The sequence below is a fragment of the Urocitellus parryii genome, chromosome 1 (assembly GCF_045843805.1).
Source record: "Urocitellus parryii isolate mUroPar1 chromosome 1, mUroPar1.hap1, whole genome shotgun sequence".
In the NCBI taxonomy this organism is placed as follows: Eukaryota; Metazoa; Chordata; class Mammalia; order Rodentia; family Sciuridae; genus Urocitellus; species Urocitellus parryii.
Genome location: NC_135531.1, coordinates 221,168,729 through 221,190,767, shown reverse-complemented (window position 1 = coordinate 221,190,767; position 22,039 = coordinate 221,168,729). Strand labels below are relative to the sequence as shown.

The window sequence follows — 22,039 nt, the reverse complement described above, 5'->3', positions numbered from 1 at the left end:
TTCATGGCTGGTTTTTACTAGAAAAGACATTCTTATTTTTCTTTGAGCCTCCCCAGGTCTTGCCTTGACATTGGCAATGTCTGCCTCAGGCCTGTATTGACTTTCTCCCAATTTTTACAATATGATGAATAGAGCTCAGTACACTGCAAAAGAGTTCTCCCGGGATTGAAATTGAGATAAGTTTTTCTTTTGGATCAGTTATAACTACCATAAATCAGCTATTGCAACAATAACGCTATGTAACAAATTACCCTAAAACTCAGTGGCTCACAACCTAAAGAAGTATAGGTTGATTGAGTTCAGCTTATCTTAGCTGAGTACAGCTGAATTTGGCTCCTAGCTCCAGATCATTCAGGTCTGCTTGTCTCTGTGTTATAGTTTGGATCAAAGGTTTGGTTGCTACCTTGTGGTGCTGTTGGAAGGTGGAGCAACCTTTAGGAGATGCAGCCTAGTGGAAGGTCATTGGGGGTGTGCTCTTGAAGGGGATATTGGAACCTCCAACTGCTCATCTCTCTTTTGGTCACCATGAGTTGAGCAGCTTTGTTTGATCATGTGCTCCCCACCATGATACTTTGCCTCCCTAGAGGCAGAAAAAGCAATGAGGCCTAGCAACAAGGACTGCAACCTCTGAACCATGAGCCAAAGTATATCACTCCCTCTTATAAGTTGATTATGTCAGGTATTTTGTCACAGTGATGAAAAGATGACTAATATACCCTATCTCAGGATGTGTTCTGATAGAGATGTCAGATGCTCAAGCAAATCACATAGCCAACCCAAGGGTCAAAGAGTGAGAAAATACCCTTTTCCCATTTGAAGGTATGGATGGTGTAGAACACTACTATAGGAAAGTGAAGAAATAACACCAGTAGTTCAAAACATCATGACTATGCCAGTATCTCTCATTTTCTCTACCCTACTGCCTCTCCTTCCCTTATTCCCTTTATTTTCTGGAAGATGTAATGGAACCAATACTTAAAAACAAACAAATAAAAACCATTTTCTATTCCTGTAAAGCAGATGCTCTGATGGTTCTTTTTTACTTTTTTTTTCCTTTGGAAAACTTTTTTTTTTAAAAATCACATTAAAAAAATTTAGTTGTAGTTGGACACAATACCTTTATTTTATTTATTTATTTTTATGTGGTGCTGAGGATCAAACCCAGTGTGTCACATGTGCTAGGCAAGTACTCTACAGTTGAGCTACAGCACCAGTCCTTAAGTCATACTTTTTAATGGTAAATAGATGAGCTAATTTGGTTATCTGGAAATTATAAAATACTCACTGTGGTCTTTAATAACTTAGTTGATATTCCAAGGGAGGCAATGAAATAATTAGTCTCAATGCATTGATTGATTTTGTTACCTTTCCTCTTTTATAAAGTTTTTCATATTCATTTATTTAAAAACCCACTCGTTTAGCATTGGACTTTCTGAAGCTAATCTACTTGAGGCCTTACATTATCTTGCTAAAATAATCCCAGCTCAGTCCAAGCAAAGGTTTTAGAAGCTAAATCTTTAATACAAACGCTGCTTTGCTATCTTTTTTTTAAAAAAATAGGTTAAACAGTTGTTTGTGTGTGTGCATGATATTACTTACATAAATAAATATTTGTGATTGTTTTGTGTATGTGTGTGTGTGTGTGTGTGTGTGTGTTCACAAGAATGAGGAAAGCTAGGTGACCCCTAGGAAATGATGGTGATGTGTCATTTTCACTTTATCCTTTGCAAACTATAATTATCTGAGGGTTACTCAGTAAGCAAGCATTATTTTAATAACACAAAGTTGTTAAAAATAAAAACTATCCATCATTATACTTTAAATATTTTGACAGGCTGTCATAGGTGGCAGGTGAGAAAGAAACTTCATGTTACCTTGACTTCCTAGTTTCGGATTGTGAATTTCCTTTTCAGAGTACTAGAGAAAGACACAAAGATGCTTTTGAAGGGTCAGTAGGAGTCTTTCAGGGTTCAACAGGAGATTTTATTTTATATTGCTCTAGATCGAACTAAGTTTTTCTGTGCTCCTTCATTTCTAAATATGTGTTACTGAAATGATCTGCCCTTGCAATCATTTCTAGGCATTCCAGATTTAGCTCATCTTCCCTTAAAGGGATGTCACTTACAGGAAAAGTGACCAAGAGTTTCTGCTTTCTTATGAAAGCTCTGTGGTTTCTGTAGCATCATTTTGTGTCATCTTAAAATGATTTGTAGTTAGGTGGAGATGTCATCTCTTTTAACAGCACAAGCTGCTTTCTGCAATCCTCAAATACTCTTTTTTTCCTTAAACCTTAAGATAATATTAATCCATCCATACCAACTGTCAAAGAGAAAAAAAAAAAAAAAAACCTGAGTTTCCTAGGACCAGGTTCCTCCTGTGCACCTTAGCATGGGTCAGGGATTTGTAAGTCAAATTCATAGCCATTCATGGAAGTCAGTCTCCCGATTCCAACCATTTGTGTACTTTGTGGGAATCTAATGGAGACTGGAGTGGCCCAGTGAGCAGAGCAACCCCTTTTACTGCTGAGTTCAAAATGTGGCTCTTTGCATTACTATATTGTATGACATCTGGCAAGTCACTAAAGTCTTATTGAGCTTAATTTTTCTCTCCTGAAATGTGGGGATGAAAGCAACCCCTACCTGTTTGGGTTCTGGGAGGATGAAATAAGAGAGCACATGGAGTAATCTGGAGGAGTGTCTGACCCTATGGGCACCCAATAAACTTAATTAATTATTCTCTTAATGCCTTGAAGGGTTAATACAAAACCGCCCAATGAACATTTACTTTCTAGAAATTAAGAGGATTAAGTATGCTATTTTATGAGAAAACCTATAAGTGTCTGTGATCTAAACCAGATGTACTTACATATGAATATTTTATAGCCACAGCATGCTTAAAACTGAGGTTTACACTGGAACAAACTTAGGAGCACATCTGCTTTGTAATGTCTCTTGTAGCTTTTCTTATGTCATTATAGAGTATGTACAGGATTGGAGAGAAGGGGAGAAAGAATCTCTTGCTTTGACATAAAATTGCCTTTAAAGTTTGAATTAGGGGACTTTAAATCATGTAACAGTGTTCCAATTTTATTACAATGCACTTCAGGGAATGAATTTGATTTTCTGAAAAATTTCAACAGATATAGCTTTATTATTCACTTTCTAGGGTTCTAGCTATATTGAATTACACATCATCACATAATGTTACCAAATTTTATTTTCATGTTATGTATTATCCCTTTGAAATCAATATGTGGAACATTTAGTTCCTGTAAATGGGAATTTGCTTATTAAAAATGCATAGGATGTTAAACAAACCAATGACTCTTCCATCTATACTAAGCAATATCATCCTCTGCTCTTGAACATATATGCACATTATTTTAATCACACTCTCCCAGAAATTGAAGATGGAAGAATATTGCCTCATCAAGCAAAACATTTCTCAGAGAAATAATATTATATAGGGATAATGTATATTTGGTGGGTACAGGAATGAATCTAACTTAAGCTTGACTATGCAATATGAAAATATCTCTTGTGTCCTGTTGCTTTTTGACAGAGTTGCTGGTGAGTAACCAAGGAGGAATTTGGAGCTTGGGGCATCCTGAGACACAAAGCAGGGTAAGTTTCTCATGGAGCCACCAGGTGGGTGGACTTCTGGTAGAAAGAGACTGCATCATGTAAAGACACTATAAGCTACTGCTCTGGAGTTTAAAGAATTGTAGATCCCAATGTTATGAATGTCTAATGTTTATTTTGCAAAGGATTTCAAAGTCTCAACTCCTTTAAAACTCAATCATAACTCAGACTGGTAGCTGACATGCTAAATTTTAGTGGGCATAATTTGAAATGGATGAGAAATTATCACAGGTGTTAGCGGGTCTAAATGTGATTCAGTAGTAAAGCACCAGAGCGCTTACAAAGGACTCAAAAGAGGCTTGATGGAGTGTGTTGTTCCCTGCCAAACAGCATCTGTCCTCAAAATGCCTGGCCGAGAAACTTCATGCCAAATTTGAAAGCTTATCTGAATTTTCGTCAAAGAAAATGCCTTGCATACCGAGCGCTATTTGCAATTATCAAAGACCACAGATTTATATTGTAACTAATTAAATTTTGATCAAGGACATCTGCTTCAGTAAAAACAAAGGAGCATAAAGAAGTCATAAGCTCTTAACACTTCTTCCCATTTAACAACCCTTAGGGGGGAAAATTGGGTCTGAGACATAACTTATTTTTATTGTTACTAAACCCAGCATTCATTACTCTGCAGATGCACTTACAAAGGAAACTTTATGACCATCACAGGTGTCCTCGTAGGAAGTGGGTAGTTTTCATAAAGAACATATTGATGGACTTGGCCTCTGTTGGCTTTGGGGCCTGTGGCCTCTTTGCCCACAGGTAGTTAGACTGGAAACCTTTAGTTAGTCACCCCACCATACTTAGCCCCAAGGCTGTTCCTGGCCAACTCCCTGCAGTCCCCACACCAGGGTAATTCTACCCTGGCTGCACCAAGACTTTCTGCTTACTCTTTGCTTTGGATTCTCCTGAGAAACTAACATACTTTTTGAAAAGGTGTGAGCTACAACAGTAAACAAGTGTTCCACTAATTTATTCCCTGTTTCTCTTTGAATAGATAAATGTTTATGATACCAATAAACTTTAGAAACTCATCCATTGAGAACTAGCCTTTAAATCTCAGAAAATGCACATTTTTTCCCTAGTCATTAGTTCCCAAAGTTGATCTTTCAAAGATTATATCTCTTTTGTGAATGACAATATACTTTTCCTTTGGAGTAATTTTTCTAGATCATTTCTTTAGTGGAGAGAAATATAAATAAAGGAACCCTAAATGATCAAGAAAAGCTAACCCTTTCCATTTTTATTACTATACTGACTAGTGTTATACATGATGAAATATCATGTAGTAATAGCTATATTAAAATTTGATTTAAAATTTGTCAAAATATATCGGTTCATGTTCTTGGCTTTGCAAGTTAAGTGTACTTTATGTTCCCTAATATTTTATTGATAACTATGATGATATGATGGCTAAAAGTAATTTTTTTTGTGAAATTCAGTTGTACTTTTAAGCATTTAGACACAGTTATTATAGAAAATTAAATATGTACTTGTATTGTCACATCTGAGAAATTTGCTTTAATATTTGCAAAATTTTCTTACTCATCTTTTAATCATTTGTTCTTTCAATTAAAAACAGAGTAGATAATATTATGAATAATTGGGATTTTAGTCAATAGTTTTGTTTTTTCATGGTGATGGGGATTGAACCCAGGGCCTCACACATGCTAGCCAAGCACCCTCCCACTGAGCTTCATAATCCAGTGGACAGTTGTTGTTATTTTAATTAGGAATAATGACAAAAAATATCCTGTAAAACCAATAAAAAAATCCTTCAAAACATGTGCATTGCCCATTATGTTGATGTTTACAGTATTTTCATTTTCTATTAAATAATTATTTTTTAATCATGTGAAAAACATTAAAAATTTAGTTATTATCATGATATCACTAAAAACACAGTGAATGCTTTTATATAAAAAAAAATAAAGATATCTACATCTTTTAAAATTCACAAGAGCTTCATGGCATATTTTTTTCCCCATTAATGAAAAAGGTAGGGATTCCCTTTTGGCTCCTGATGGTTCTTTAAATATAGACTACTTTAAAATTATTTTAAACTAAGAACAGTTTTTTTCTTTTCTTTTCCTTTTTTTTTCTTTCTTCTTCTCCTCCTCCCCTTCCTCCTCCTCCTCCTCCTCCTCCTCCTCCTCCTCCTCCTCCTCCTCCTCCTCCTCCTCCTCCTTCTTTTTGAAGATTTCTTTACTCCTCTTCATTTCCATTCTTAACAGGAAAAAAAAATTCCCTTTGGGGATAGAAATTCCATAAAGAATCTTCTGAAGATGTATTGTATATTCAAAGGTAAGGAGAGAAAAATACAGTGGTAATGAAAAGCTCCAAAGTCCTGTCTTGGAGCAAGTCATAGGCCTTTGAGGCAAAAATGCAAATACTAAACCTCTAAATAGCAAAGATTTCTTGAGCGGTAGTGTTTTCCTAGTGTATTATTTTATTGTGTATAATTGGGCTCTAACAAACCTATTTCCACAAGATTTTCTTGGAATGGTTTACCCTTGAATGAACTTGTCAAAACTCCAAACTTTATGTAACTTCCAGAAACTCTAAAATAGAAGTCAATGAGTCTATTGTTTTACTTTTCATTTTGCCTCAGGAATAATGATTTGGGGTGGAGAAAAGACCTGTGGACAGGTAGTTGGTGACCTCTGTGGTTTGGTTCTTGCCTCTGCCTGGACTGGGTAGGTCCCTTAACCTTGAATTGCTGTGATAATTTGTAACAGGAGGAACTTTGCAGGAGATCATCTCTAATACCTCATTTAAAATATCTTTTCATCTAAATCCATTTACACACTAATGGATTGCAGAATAGGAAGGAGATGACCTTAAAATAAGTGCTTTAAAAATCACTTTCTATTTTTTCCTCACTAAGTTTATCTCTTTTGAATTTGAAAGTATAGCTTAATGAGCAATAAATAAAATTTAAACCACAAACAAAACTTTTAGTTGCTTTTAAACAAAATATCCACAAAATATTGTGCTTATAAACCAAATCTCCACAAAACAAGATGTTTTGTCCAAGATGATTCAAAATATTTTTCTTCTTTCCATAAAACTACTAATTTACAAAACCACATTGTTAAGTAATGAAAATAACTCTCTATATAGTCAGACTGTCAAGCTTTCTGAGACTGGCCCAGAAGTCACACAACAGGCATAAATAAACATGCTTGTTTAAAATTCACAGTTATGAAGAACACTCACAACAATATCCAACAAATAAATATGTTTTGAATGCTACATAATTTAAAATTTTAAAAAGCTTTTCCTTAGGAGAAAAAGAAAACTGAAACTGCATAACTAAGTGTTTCTGAGGACTATGTATTGATGTGTGAGACATCAAGTGGCAAAACTGCATGCCTTCTTAATGAACAACTAGTTAACTTCTTTGTTTCCACTAAGTAATATAATCAATATGTTCATGTATCTGCTTCTCCAGCTATGCTCTTCTGGAGAAAATGTAGGGCAATTCATCTCTGATCTTTTTATTTCCCTCTCCAGACAGTACTGAGAAACTGATGTGATTCCATTTTTTAAAATAAATTAATAATAGCAGCTTCTACCTTGTCCTAAGGAAGGGGGTGTGACCCTTGTCCTTCGAAAAACCCACAGAGCCTTTCTAGGCACATACTCACCCTGCTGAGTTGTTTGTCTGCAAATAACAGGAGAGATCGGTGGCACTAGGTTAGGCTAGGTGATTCAGTTAGGCTAGGTGAGGACCCATAGCAACCCCGTAGCAACCACCAATCAGCATGAGACAAGGAAAATACCTGGGATGCCAGAAGACCCCCCAGTAGTTTATGGTGGTTGATAACATGTTGGGAAACCATGTAGTTTAGCACATACACCCCTCATGGCTTAAACCAGTCAGTTCAAAGGAATCCCCCTCTTGTACTAACCAATCACCCCTACCCAACTTGTTCCTTCCAGTGAATGTGTTAATCAATGTCAAGAGTTGTTTGATTTTCCCACGGTATGGAATGATTGCTGTGTGATGTTGTGACACATAGAGTATCCCCCCAAAACCTATAAAATCTCACAGAACAAAGGACCAGGACTCACTCCCTGGGACTCCTACATTGGGAACGGTTGTGAGTCCAGACTCGAACTTGCAATACAGACTTGTGTGATTGCATCGGATTAGGCTCCTGGAGGTCTATTGGGGTCCCACAAATCTGGCATTACAGTACCTATCTCTATTATAACATCCAGGTCACTGTCTCATAATACTTGATTTTCTGGTTAACTCTCTCACCATTTATGAGCTTCTTCTTAGCTTTAATATCAAACAGAGGCTGTGTAATCAAGACAGGTAGATCCACTAGGACAGACTGAGGAATTTACTATAAGTGATAGTAAGATGTGTTTGGAAGAATCCCCAATGTGGAGGATTAAACATGTGACTCAAATGGGAAACCAGACACAGAGGGATATCTCATTGAATAGGATCCCAGATTGCCCAATCAGATTACAAACAACCATAAGAGCTCAGGTGTGGACTTTTGAGGCTCAGATTGAAGGGGCTGGTTCTTCCAAAATTGTATGGCTATTTTGAGACATGATTTGCTTTTCCCAGGTGACTCATTCTGTCAGTCTTCTCTGTCAATCTTTCCCGTCAATCTTCTAATTATAAATGATCATATTTAAACTTTGAAAATGGTATGCAATTGTTAAAACCACTTAATTTTACAACATAGTTATTTCCATGTAATATAGTCAATGTTATTTGATCCAGGGAAATTCTCCAGGGCTTTGAAATGTATCACAACTGACTCATTCCATCAAGGCCATCTGTGTCTTGAGAGCAATGCATGAAAAACAACACCAATAATAACAACTGCTCAATATTATTAAGTTCTCACTGAGTTCAAGAAACTGTGCAACGAAGAAGGGAGGTTGAGTGGTTCTCTCTGATTAAGTGCCAGCAGGAGCTGTGTCTCTTCCCTTCTTATATGTGCTGCATCCTCACATCAGCCATTGTCATGCTTTCTCTGTTTTACTAATGAAGCAACTGAGACCCAGAGAGGAGGAGCAAGTCACTTAAAGTCCAAGAAGCCAAGCAGAGACTCCAACTCATATCCAGCTTTTTCCAAAGCCTGTACTGAGTTCTGTTCTTAACCTGGTGGACAAGTCATGTAGGCTGCCAGAGGAATTCCCATGGTTGGGAGAGACAAGTGAACCGGCAGAGCAGAACACTCTTGCTCCAGTCCACCAAGATCCTCAGAATATTACACTCACCAAATCCTCAGCTAGCCTTCCTCATCCAGATTCCCCCAGATACTTGCTATTAAATAAACATAGTACTTGCTTTTCTAAAATAAAAAAAAGAAAAAAAAAGAAACTGTGCAAAATAATATTCATGCATTATCTCATTTAGTCCACACAATAGTGTTAGGAATCACTCTACATAGTTTTGTAGATTAAAATAAACAGAGGTCCAAAGATTAAGTCCTTAGTCCACAATAATAATTATATTAAACTTAGATCAAATGTTTCAAAAGTCATTGTTGCTAGAATTTATTTCTTGATAAAAGAGGCTGATAATTATTCTTGAAAATTCTAATAACTATAAAACCTGTGAAACAACACTGCTTTTATTTATGTTCCCATATTCAGCACAATTTCAACATGTTTCTCAAAATAATATGGAAAACTTATAATATGGATGATATTCTTGATCTTGATCTTAGCTTAAGGTTGTTTTACATTAACCTCAATTTTGAGGGCATTGGACCAAATATACCATTATCTTTGGGCTGATGAAGTCGACAAAGTCTATAGAACAAAAATATGACATGGTTTCTGTTCATGGTTGGAAAAAAGAAGCAATACCCAGGAAACAGGGGCAGCCTTGTTACATGGCATGGAACTGGTTACTAAATGTTTGAAATTGTACTGAAGGACAAGGAATTCCCTGAGAGCTAAGGCAGTCAGCAAATTTTTAATGAAGGAAGAAATACAGTGTGATCACCATAATAATTACTGACCACTAACTCCTACATGTTGAGTGTAGTTCTAGCTGTTTTATATGCATTATTCCTCTCAATAACTTTGAAAAGCACATAGTATTTTTCACATTTTAATTTAATTTCTTAATTTCTTTAATTCTTAATTTCAACAAGATTAAGACATGTTAAATAATTTGCCTAAGGTCTTATGACTAATAAAAAGTGAGACTGGATTTGAATGTTTCTCTGTCCAATTCAAGGGTAGAAGATAGTTGAAATATAAACACAATAAATATGTGAGTGATGTGTTGCAGAGATAACGTTTTATTCCCCATGTCCATTTTATTCTGGTTTAGCAATAGAATCCTCAAATTGTACTTGGGCATTTGGTTGATGGTTCAGAAAGTGTACTTCCCTTTATGTTTCCTTCCAGCAAGCTATGTGCCTGCAATCTAACCCGTGGGGCATAACCTAACAGAAGTGAGCAACTTCTTCACAGAGAAAGTGCATGAACTTCATTTTCCTGCCCTTTCTCTCTCTGGTTGGAAAGTGGACTTGATGGTGGGAGCTAGAATATCTATCTTGAATGAGAACTTTGTGCTGAGAATGCAGGTCGATATCAGATTTCCAACACCAGGAGTTGCGAAGCCAGCCCTGGAATCAGTATCACTGTTTAAATAGGAAGAAATAGATCTCAACTTGCTTAAGTCCCTGTCATTTCAGTTTTAATATTCTAGCCTCACCTGTATCTTAATGAACTCATCAAGTGAAATAACAAAGGTTAAGAGGCAGGATCAGTAATAAAAATAATTATATTGGGGAAAAAATTAGAGGCAAGGCTGCATTTGATGTGTAGCAGAAAGTATTCTTAGAAACAGAAGTCAGGTTATTAAGGTATTTCTTTGGTTGAGTCAAGGAGAACAGATTTGCATTTCAGTAAATAAGAACAATCAAAGGGATTTGAGCAAAAATCTGTATATGTATATTTATTAATTTGCTAACTTGCTTGTTCATCAAATATATGTTCCTAAATAGTTTGAGTGATGTGATTTAAAATCTGTTTTTTAAAGATTTCAGATAACTAATATTTAAGGATTTGGTGGAATGATGAGTAACAAATATCCAGGATACATGAATGTAAGTCCGATTATCCTATAATACAGATATAGGGTACTGATTTATAAATTAGAGACTTTTAGACTGAACTGTATTCAAAAATAAGAGATTGACGGCTGGGGTTGTAATCTGATGCAGAATCCATGTTTTGCATGCAATCCTTAGTGCAATCCATACACACACAAATAAGAGAGAAGATGGGATGTTAACTGAAGTCTATAAGTAAAATTTTAGAAGAAGTGATGCTTGAGACCCAAAGGGAGATTAGAAGTAAATAAGATAAGAACACAGAAGTGACATGGTAGAAAATATTTGGGGCAGAGCTTGAATGAGAGAGCATGGCCCATTCCAAGATCAAAAGCCATCCAGAATTGTCAAACTAGAAAGTGTTTGGAGATAGGTGAGGAGCATTTTGATGATATTCTCTCAGCAAAGAATTTGGAAATGGAGAAGTAGAAGGCTAAAAATCCAACCCTTCAACAATAGAAACATTTATTGGTTGGGAAGACAAAGAGTAACAGATAAATATAATATACAAAGGGAGCTACAAATTCTTTGTCGTTGCTCCCATTGAGAGAGGGGGGTCTATGCCACTTGAATCCTAACTGTCCCTTGAATCTGGCAACCTGCTTTTAGTGATAGAATGCACTGGGAGTAACACTGGAGAATTTTCACACCTAAAACTCGGAAGGTCTGGTGCCTTTCATTTTTGTGGTCTTAAAGGCCTGGACCTTGTCAGACATAACTCTGAGAAGGCCTAGCCAACCTTAATCTCTTCCAGTAGCCATAACTTCTTCAAACTTATGAGTGAGACCACCTTGAATGCTAAGTCCCAGCTGAGCTCCATCAAGTTGCACAGAAACTCCAGCCAGTATCACATGGAAAGAAGAACTACTCAGTTTATGCCAGCTAACCAATAGTATTGTGAGAAATATTCAGTTATATTTTTAAGCTTCTACGTTTTGGGGTGGTCGATAATGTAGAAATAGCTGACTGATATAGTGGGAGAAACAAAAATCTGAGCCAGCTGGGGAGGGATCAGAATCACAAAGTGTTAAGGAAGGATGTGGAAGACAGACTTTTAAGTAGGGACCAATCTACAGTATCAAATACTGTCACGATGTCTGATAGCATGTCAAATTTAGAAGACAAAATTATTATGCAAAGAGCCGATGAGCAAAGTGAAATATCTGAACATGTCAAGGGTATTCAGTTGGTGAAAGGGGCATTTTCTCTCTTTTTCCTATTTAATAAAGCATGACTATGAGAGTTTCTCCCCTTAAAATTATGGCTCTATCAGCCAAAGAACTTGTAGATTGAACATCCTGAAGCAGACATCCCTTTATTTACCATTCTTAATGATGTTGGATGAAGCCTAATGTTCTATTGATTTCCTTGTGTATTGCAGCTTGTCCAAGCTCACAGCTGTGGTATGGATGTGTAAGTGTGTTTCCCAAAGTCTCATGTGTTGGATGCTTGGTCCCTAGTGTGGAGGTATTAAGAGGTGGTGGAACTTTTAAGAGGTGGGGATGAGTGGGACATCCTTAGGTCATTGGGGCTTGCCCTCAAAAGGGATTTATGTAGTTCTCCTTGTAGAACCCTAGTCTCCAAAATTCTTTTCTCACATGCAGTCCCTCCCATGATGCCATGATGCCACCCACCATGGTGTGACACAGGCAGGGGCCCCTTTTCAGATCTAGTGCCATGCTGTTTGGACTATCAGCCTCCAAAACAATTAGCAATAAATATCTTTTCTTGATAAGTTTCCCAGTTTCAAGTTCCATTTAGTACAAAATAGACTAATGTGCTCGCTCATAGTCTTCCAGTAAGGGGAAGGGCTCAAAAATCTGTGCCTCTTAAATATCAGATTTCTGTTTCCCTGGCTCTTCAGAGAGGATGTCATGCTCATTAGCAGCTGGTACAACATCTACTACTATCTCTTTTTTGTTCTAACTCCCACTGATTTTCAAGTTGGTATTCAATTGCCAGTCTGGCTCTTAAAAAAGCCTCTTGAAATGACTGAAATTAGATAACCATTTACCCACACTCTACAGGGTATTACACCAGGACCCTGGGCACTCTTGTGTTGTGAATTCTCATTTGGCTTACCAACATCTCAATGTTCCCACTGAGAGCCCCAGAAGATTCAATCACACGTTTAGCAACCCCTTATGTTGCTCTTATTTCTTTAAGGGCTATCATTTCACTTAGCATGCTGTCAGTCTGAGTTCTTACAGTCTTCCTTCTTTTCTTGGCTCATCAAACTTGCTGGAAATTGGCCTGAATTGCATATCTGTGAAACTTGAAAGAAGAAGAGCCCATCTCATCAGTTTTCCCCTGGAAGACCCACAGGCCATAAGGAGTTCACTGAGTTAAAATAGCAGAGCCATAAATGATTGAAATAATTAAGATAATATTTTCTTTAGAATCACTTATTTATAGTTATGTTATCAAGTAGATGACACTTGGCATTTGATTTTTATGATCTGGAGTAATTTTCAAACTCTTGAGAAGTTCTATTATTCTTAAGTTATTTTTAATCAGAAAAAAATATCTGAGCCCATTAAAGTTAAAATATCTGTTTAAGTGCAAAGAAGGACATGAAATTTAAACTACAGGGCACTTACAAAGCTTGTAGCAAGTTAATAATAAGTGTACTTTAGTTCTCAGACTAACTCATTGAAAAGAAGAAAGGGAAATTGTGCTGAGTTCTAAAATTTCACAAAGTGAGTATGCTTGCTCTTCTTATTACAAAGTAATACATATTTGCATATATAATAATTTCATGAAAATTATGCCATGTGGGATATGATGCAAGGTAGACTCTGAGTACATGATTAAGCAAATTACCCTAAAGGCCACGGAACTGAAAGGCTCACAGACTAAATTAAGATACTTTGAATCACTTGGTTCATTAAATCAATTTAAACGCATAGTAAGAGGAAAGAGGCAAGAGATGGGGCAGAAAAAGCTCCAGCAGAGCAGGAGGCTACTATTGGAGTTTTAGATGATGCAATGTTATGTTTTCTCTCCCTATGATGATATGGTCATGAGGACCAAGGATACATTGTGAGTAGAGGGGCTTGGCCGATGGAAGGGACCTAGATCAATACACTTTATAAAATAGGTTAGTGTGCCTGGCTACAGCTAGAGGTTACTATTAGCTTGATGAGAAGCAATAGGTTTTACTTTCTAGAATGTGTGTCATTAAGGGGTAGACAACTTGATACACTTGGATCTTGAGCATACCCTGTATCCACATATATTTAGCATATGATGCAAATTAGGTACTAGAACATAATGCTCTAATTATTTTATGCATGATTAATTTGTCAAATAGATTATGAATGCATTTATTGTGATGGTTAATTTTAGGTGTCAACTTGACTGGAGTAAGAATACCTAGAGAACCTGCAAAACACAATTTTTGGGTATGTCTGCAAGGGGTTTTCCAGAGGAGATTTTGTGTGACTTAGTGGACTGCATGGGGAAGATCTGATCTCAGTATGGGCTGGCATCATCTAAGATGGGGGTGGGTAGATAGAAGAAAAAAGGCCGAGAAAAGATCTCCTCTTCTTTCCTGGAGCTGAAACACTTCTCCTTCCCTTGCACATCAGTACTCAAGGCTTAAGGCCTTTGGACTCCAGGACTTACACCAGAGACCCCACAGGTTCTCAGGCCTTTGATCTTGTACTGAGCATCACTCTATTGGGTTCCCTGGTTCTGAGGCTTTAGAACTTGCCCTGGGACACACTACTGGCATCCCAGAATGTCCACCTTAGAGATCGCCTGTCATGAGACTTCTCAGCTTCCATAATCATGTGAGCCAATTCCCCTAACAAACTGTTTAGATCTATATCTATATCTATATCTATATCTATATCTATATCTATATCTATATCTATATCTATCTATCTATCTATTTATCTATCTCCATTGGTTTGTCTTTCTGGAGAACTCTAATACACTTAAAATGACATGTAAGTTCTTCATCTGCTTTAAAAGCTGCTCACTTATTCACTATTTTTATGTAAAACAACTTATTAAGTTTGCCTATGCTGTATAAGATACCAAATTATTCATTATCCATACCTCACACATTTATTCTATATTCTTATATTCCATAGCAAAATTAATATTCTGAACTACAGCAAAACACATATTATACAAAACTTATTTAGTAAGTATAAATTGAATGTCTTCTAAGCACTAGGCAAATTTAAGTGCTGAGACTATGTCAGAGACAAAGCAGACAAAAACATCTGACTTCCTAGAACTTCTAGTGAATTCTGAATGGTCAAAACTTTCTTTAAATCTTTACAACATGCACCTCAGATAGAGCATTAAACTCCAGGATATATAAAGAACTCAAAAAACTTAACACTGAAAAGACAGACAAGCCAATCAATAAATGGGCTAAGGAACTGAACAGACACTTCATAGAAGAAATACAACCAATCAACAAATATATGAAAAAATATTCAACATCTCTAGCAATTAGAGAAATGCAAATCAAAACCATGGAGATTCCTCAGAAAAGTTGGTATAGCAGCACCATTTGACCCATCTATCCCACTCCTCAATTTATGCCCAAAGGACTTAAAATCAGCATATTATAATGATACAGCCACTTCAATGTTTACAGTAGCTCAATTCACAATAATCAAGCTATGGAATTAATCTATATGTCCTTCAACTGATGAATGGATAAAGGAAATGTGGTAGGTATACTTAATGGAATATTGCTTAGCCTTAAAGAAGAATGAAATTATGGCATTTGCAGGTAAATGGATGGAGCTGGAGAATATCATGCTAAGAAAAAATAAGCCAATTCCAAAAACCCAGAGGCTGAATGTTTTCTATGATATGCAGATGCTAATTCACAAAAAAGGGGAGTTACTAGGGAAGAATAGAGTTATTCTGGATTAGGCAGAAGTGAGTGAAGAGCTGGAGGGGGTTTAGGGGTAAGAAAGATAGTAGAATAAATCTGACTTTATTACCCTATGTGCATATTTGATTATATGACCAGTGTGATTCTACAGTACAACCAGAAGAATAAGTTATACTCCATTTATGTATGATGTGTCCAACTGCATTCTACTGTCATGTATAAGTAATTAGAACAAATAAAAATAAAAAAAATGAAAGAACTTAGAGCTAAAAAACAAACAACTTTCCATTCATAATAATGCTATAACATGTTTTTAAAATTTTTTTCTTATAATCATCTTTAGTTTTTTGTTCTTAATCTTTGATATTAAATCTGAAAAAAAATTCAGGCGATCCTATACTTATATTTTGAATATGTTCTCAAGATGAAAAAAAAGTGATTACACAGTGAAAATAAAATGTCACTTTTTGATATTGGTCATAGGTAACAGAGACAAATTTAATACTTGCAGGTGGGAATGTATAACTGTGATTAAAAAGGCCTCATCCCATGTGGGAAGGAGTTAAAGCTGTTCAAAGTTCAAATTGAATACTCTTTGAAACAAAGGTCATATTGAGCAAACATAAAGGTAAGCTCTGGCTAACTCCAAATACGAAAGGAAGGCTAGAGAGAGAGAGGGAGAGAGGAAGAGGGAGAGAGATGGAAGAGGGGGTTAGAGGGAGAGAAAGAGAGAAATAGGAAAGCAATCTGTAACTACTTATGAGGATTTCATTTTTGAGAACTTAGTTATAATTTATTAGAAAATTTAATACACCAAATTTCTATAGTCAAATATTCTGCTATTTTAAAGAACCAAAATACTATTTTTTATTTGTATTTGTGTGTGTGTGTGTGTGTGTGTGTGTGTGTGGTGCTGGAGATTGAACTAGGGCCTCTTTCATGATTGGCAAGTGCTCAACCATTAAGCTACATACCCAGACCTTCATTTGTTATTTAAGATTTTTAGAAAAATATGTGAATTTGAATTATGTTCATCTTATAATTTGGTCAGAAAGTTTCAAACTCATTAAAATTTTACATACACAGAGATGCACCTGCTTAGAAAGCATTCTGCATCTGAATAAATTTCAAAAGAAAAAGAACAATGAAAATTGATAGAGCAAAGCTTCAATTGCACAATTAATTCTTAGTTTAGTTCAAAGACTTTCTGAAAAGTGGACTTCCATCTGTAAGTGACGAAGCTAAGGGAAGATAAATTGGTACTATATTCTTTGAAACACAAATTTCAGCTTTCAGTCAAAAACATTTCAGCTCTTGCTGAAATATAACAAAAAGTTGTTTAAAATGATCTCCAAACATATCAAATAAGACATGGAATAGTTTGAAAATGAAGGAGTAAAAGGAAGATAGTGGGAGTTGGTTCATAACAATGTCCTAACTCTTCCCTTTTAGATTCAGAAAGATTTTTTGTTTTATATAAGAGCTAGAATAAGTGCACCAAAAATACACTTGAAAATCAACAAAAGCCATCTTGTTTTTTTTTAAGGATTTCAGTTTTGGGGAAAATAAATATTAACCCACGTGGTTTTCCTTAAAGGTTCAATTTCATTTATGTTTAACCTTGTGAGCAGTTTGTTACATTTGGACACTTTATTGTAATTATTTTTGTTGGAATGTTAAGGTATGCCAATCATTCTTTATTTTATAGTTAATTATTACTTGATGTTTTATAGTGTTTGTATTTTAATATATTTCATGTTTGTTTTAAATCATGATGTTATGGTTTAAATATGAGGTGCCTTCCAAAAGCTCCTGTGTGAGACAATGCCAGAATATTCAGGTAAATGCTTAGATGAGAGCTGTAAGATAACCAGTGGGTTAATCCACTGATGGATTAACTGGGTGGTAACTGGAGGCAGGTAGGGTGTGGCTGGAGTAAGGAGGTCACTGGGGATGTCTCTTTGGGAATTATATTTTCTCACTGATAGGTGGAACTCGTTCTTTCTCTCCTCTTGGGCCCAGAGCTATGGAGTGCCACTGACCATGGAATGAACCCCTCTTTCCCTTTTCCTACAATTAATCCAACAGCACATTTTGTTGACTCTATCTTAATGTCTATATAGAAACAGATCACTAATCTCCATCTCCGGAGACTTGCTGGTCTCTGTCCCCGTCGTCTCAGTCTGGGTTACCCTGATCCATCTTGCTGTTCTCACCTGGTACCCTAGAGATCCTCCTAAATGCTGGGTCTGACCACATCATCCCTCTACTCCAGATGCCTCCCATATCTTTTGAAGTCTAAAAGTTATATAACAGAGTGACCAGCCCTCAGGCCTTGCTGAACACTCAAGAGCAAAAGAAAACACTTTTATTCATGCACATTTTTTGATACCCTTTTTTTCTTCCTCCTGAATATCCCAAGATACCTCCTTTTATTATCTCCTTTGTATTTAGAGACACTCCTTGTTAGGGTTTGGATGTGAGGTATCCCCCAAAAGTTCATGTGTGAGATAATGCAAGAAGTTTTATAGAAGAAATAATTGGGTTACAGCCTTAACCTAATCAGTGAATTAATTCCTAATGGGACTAAATGAACGGTGAGTGAAGTGTAGGGAGTGGCTGGAGGATGTGGGGCATTGGGGGCAGGGCTTTGGGGTATTTTATATAGAGAGAAGTCTCTCTCTCTTTCTCTCTCTCTTTCTCTCTCTCCTTCCTCATCACCATGTGAGCTGTTTCTCTTCTCCCAATCTTCGGCCATGATGTTCTACTTCACCTTGAGCCCCAAGGAATGGATCCAATCTTCTATGGACTAAGACTTCTGAGACCATGAACCCCTAAATAAACCTTTCCTCCCCTACCATTGTTCTGGTCAGATCTTTTAGTGATAGCGGTGGAAAAGCTGACTAAAACACTCCTATAGCCATTCTTTTATGGTAAGTATGTTTGTTATAGGTTTTAATTTTTCTATACACTGAAGAAGTAATTTAATTTACTTCTTCAGTGTATAGTTTTTTTTTTTTGGTTATGTTTGAGAAAATTCACCCATTATTATTTTCTAATTTTTTTTTTCCAGTTTCACCCTCTTTTTTCAGTTCTTCTCACAGGACGTTAGATTTTCTTTGTGTGAGTCTCACAGTTACCTGAGATTGTGTTCATTTCTTTTTCTTCTTCTTTTTCTTTGATTTCTTATGTTTTTATTTGTTCTAAGAAGTTATACATGATAGAATGCACTTTGACACATCATACATAATTGGGATAAAATTTCTCATTCTTCTGGTGGTAGATGGTGTAGCATTACACCAGTAATGTGGTTATATGTATAAATAGGGTAATAATGCCTCCCTTTCCTCATACCCACACTACCTCCTTCACTCCTCTATACCTAACCTAAAGCAACTCTAATCTTCCCTACTCCCCCTTCCTTATTGTGAATTAGCATCTGCATATCAGAGAAAACATTCAGCCTCTGGGTTTTTGGAATTGGCTTATTTCTCTTAGCATAATATTCTCCAGCTCCATCCATTTACCTGCAAATGCCATAATTTCATTCTTATTTAAGACTGAGTAATATTCCATTGTGTATATTTACCACATTTTCTTTATCCATTCATCTGTTAAAGGACATGTAGATTGATTCCATAGCTTGACTATTGTGAATTGAGCTGCTATAAACATTGATGTGGTTATATCATTATAATATGCTGATTTTAAGTCCTTTGGGCATAAACTGAGGAGTGGATAGCTAGGTCAAATGGTGGTGCTATTCCAATTTTTTTCTGAGAAAACTTCATACTGCTTTCCATAATGATTGCATCAATTTGCAGTCCCACCAGCAATGTGTAAGTGTACCTTTCCCCTCACATCCTTGCCAACATTTATTGCTGCTTGTATTCTTGATAATTGCCATTCTCACTGGAGTTAGCATTTTTTAAAAGTTTATTTTCTCTATATCATTTCATATTAAGCGATTTGTACTATCCCATCATTAAGTTCACCGATTTTTATCCCTCTATTCTATTGTTAAGACTATCCCGTGATTTTTCAAATTTTTCACTTCTTTTTTATATTTTCTATTTCTTCACTGAGATTTTTCATTTTTGCTGAGACTCTATCTTTTCATTTAAGTGTGCTCATAATTGCTTGTTGAAGCATTTTTATGACAGCTTCTTTAAAATCTTTGGCAGATAATTCTGACATTTCTGTCAGGCCAGTTTTGGTGTCTACTGATTGTCTTATTTCATTGTTTAATATCTTTCTGGTCTGGCAATGATCCTTTGCCAGAGGTGATTTTCTTATGCCTTTTTTCCACATAAGAGAACTGGGGCTCAGATGAGCCCCCAAACACATTTTTGGAAGCAGAACTGAGACTGAAACTAGAATACAAATGTGTCTGACAGAAATGCCAGGCTCTTAAGCTCTCAAATTACAGGCAAATATGTAGAGTGTAATTCTATTTTTATAATAAAAAAATATATAGCTACATATGGATTTCTGGCATAGAAAAGAAGTTAAGAATAGATCTCAAAATGTTAGCTGATATTTTAATGAATATGACCTGGATGATTTCCAGTTTTTGTCTCTCTGTGTCTTAAATGATGTACAATAATCTCATTTAATCACCTGTCCATCTTATGATTTGGAATAAAGCAGTGAATATCTCGCATGTTTGTTGAAAATTGTTGAAAGTTGTGCTTCAAGGGTTTTGTTTCTTATATTAGTATTCACAAATTATGTGCTTTAGAAGCAACTCATTTAAATGGTAAAAAATATAAAATTATTCTCCATATCTGGACTCTTACTTGCAGGAAGTCAATTTAGCACATTTTGTGTTTTGTATTTATTTCTCATGTTCTTTATTTTAACATCAAATTTGGTTTTAGTTAAATTTATTTAGAATTTAAATCATATTATTTTCAAATCAGCATTTTCTTAATAAAAATTAACTATATTCCTAAGCTCCTCTATCTTTTCCACCTCTTCCTTCCCCTTCTGCAGTTCATATTTAAAAGTACAACAAAAACCTTTGGAATGATAATATATTTTTTCTAATATACTTGAATGACATGGTATATTTTCACAGCATGTTGCCATGACTACCAAACCCTTTAGCTCATCTTCACTTTAATATGCTCACTGTTAAATTAGAAACAAGACTTACGCAATTTGGGATACTCTGGAGTTTTTGTTTAAAACAGTGGTTATATGATAAATCTCAAGTTCACTCTTTCAATGAGAATAATTGCAAAAGATTTGCTCGCTATGGAATATGTATTCTAGTTTTCATAATTCATCCAAAGCTAGTTTTTTTTTTTTTGTCTCAACGTCTAACAGAGCTTCTTTCCATGTTCTGTGTAGGAATTTGTCCCCATCCACAGCAAAATTTTTGTGTTGAGAAATAAATCGTAGAGTTTTTCCTAAATTCCAAGATGTGTGGGGTGATATTAAGACTTCTTACAAAACACAGCCACCCATCCACGTTAGAAAATGCAAAAACCCTGAAATGACAATAAAATTCTCCTCCAAGTTGATTCAGAAAAGTCTGTGTAGATGCGGTCCCTTCACACCCTGTGTGTGGGAAGGGAGCAGGTTGATTTGCTGCTCAGAGGGAGCTCCACAGAAAAGAACAGTCATCATCTGGGAGTCCCCCCAGGGGCAGCTCTGTTCTGCAAACCTTCCACATAAGGGAACAAGGTGGGAACTGACCGTGTTTGCATGTACAGTCGCACAAGGGCTAGCTGAAAGAACACGCAATAGAATCAGTACTGGGGCAGTGCACACTCCAGGTTGCTTTGATGCTCTTTTTAAAAAAAAATAAATAAATGGCTTTGAGGTCAGGTTATACTTTACTCAAATACTGTCAATTGAAAATAAAGACCAAATCTCTAGGTAACAACACAACAAAGGAAAAAGAATTGGTTTGTTTTGATGACTCTTAGATTTGATCTTTAAAATAATATTCTTTCAAATATATCTAGATATCTCTGATAGCTAACATACTCCTCTAATAAGGTAAAAAATATATAAACAAATAAGTATTAATGAATTTTCTGATATTATGTTTTAACATCTATTAAAATATTTATTTAAATAGATGAGATTTTTGCTTAGATGAGAATTATAAAATTAGTTTTTTTATTAAGTTTGCATAAGTTTACTATAAAGTTCAATAAACAATTGTGGATAAATGTGTGGGACTGTTGGGATGATATGCAGGACATGTTTTTAATAGTACACCTAATTTTGCATAAAATATGAAAGCGTCTTATTAAAATCAGTTGTTCATAGATCCTAATGCACTGTCTAATCTTTCTGCCTCCAACTTTTCTCAAAACAGAACGTGCAAAATAATTACCACATATAGGTAAGGAAAAAATTTTTAATTATCCTTCATTTTGAATTCCAGGATCATAGACTGACACTCACTACTTATT

General features: G+C 35.7%; 1 long non-coding RNA gene across 1 annotated transcript in view; it reads left to right on the top strand.

Moving 5' to 3' along the window:
• LOC144256909 (uncharacterized) overlaps window positions 1–5,936 on the top strand; it is a 56,513-nt gene extending 50,577 nt beyond the window's left edge. Inside the window, exons 2-3 of the long non-coding RNA XR_013344313.1 lie at window positions 3,562–3,623; window positions 5,838–5,936. This is a non-coding gene — a long non-coding RNA (uncharacterized LOC144256909). The remainder of the gene's footprint in view (window positions 1–3,561; window positions 3,624–5,837) is intronic.
• Window positions 5,937–22,039: the final 16,103 nt, after the last annotated feature.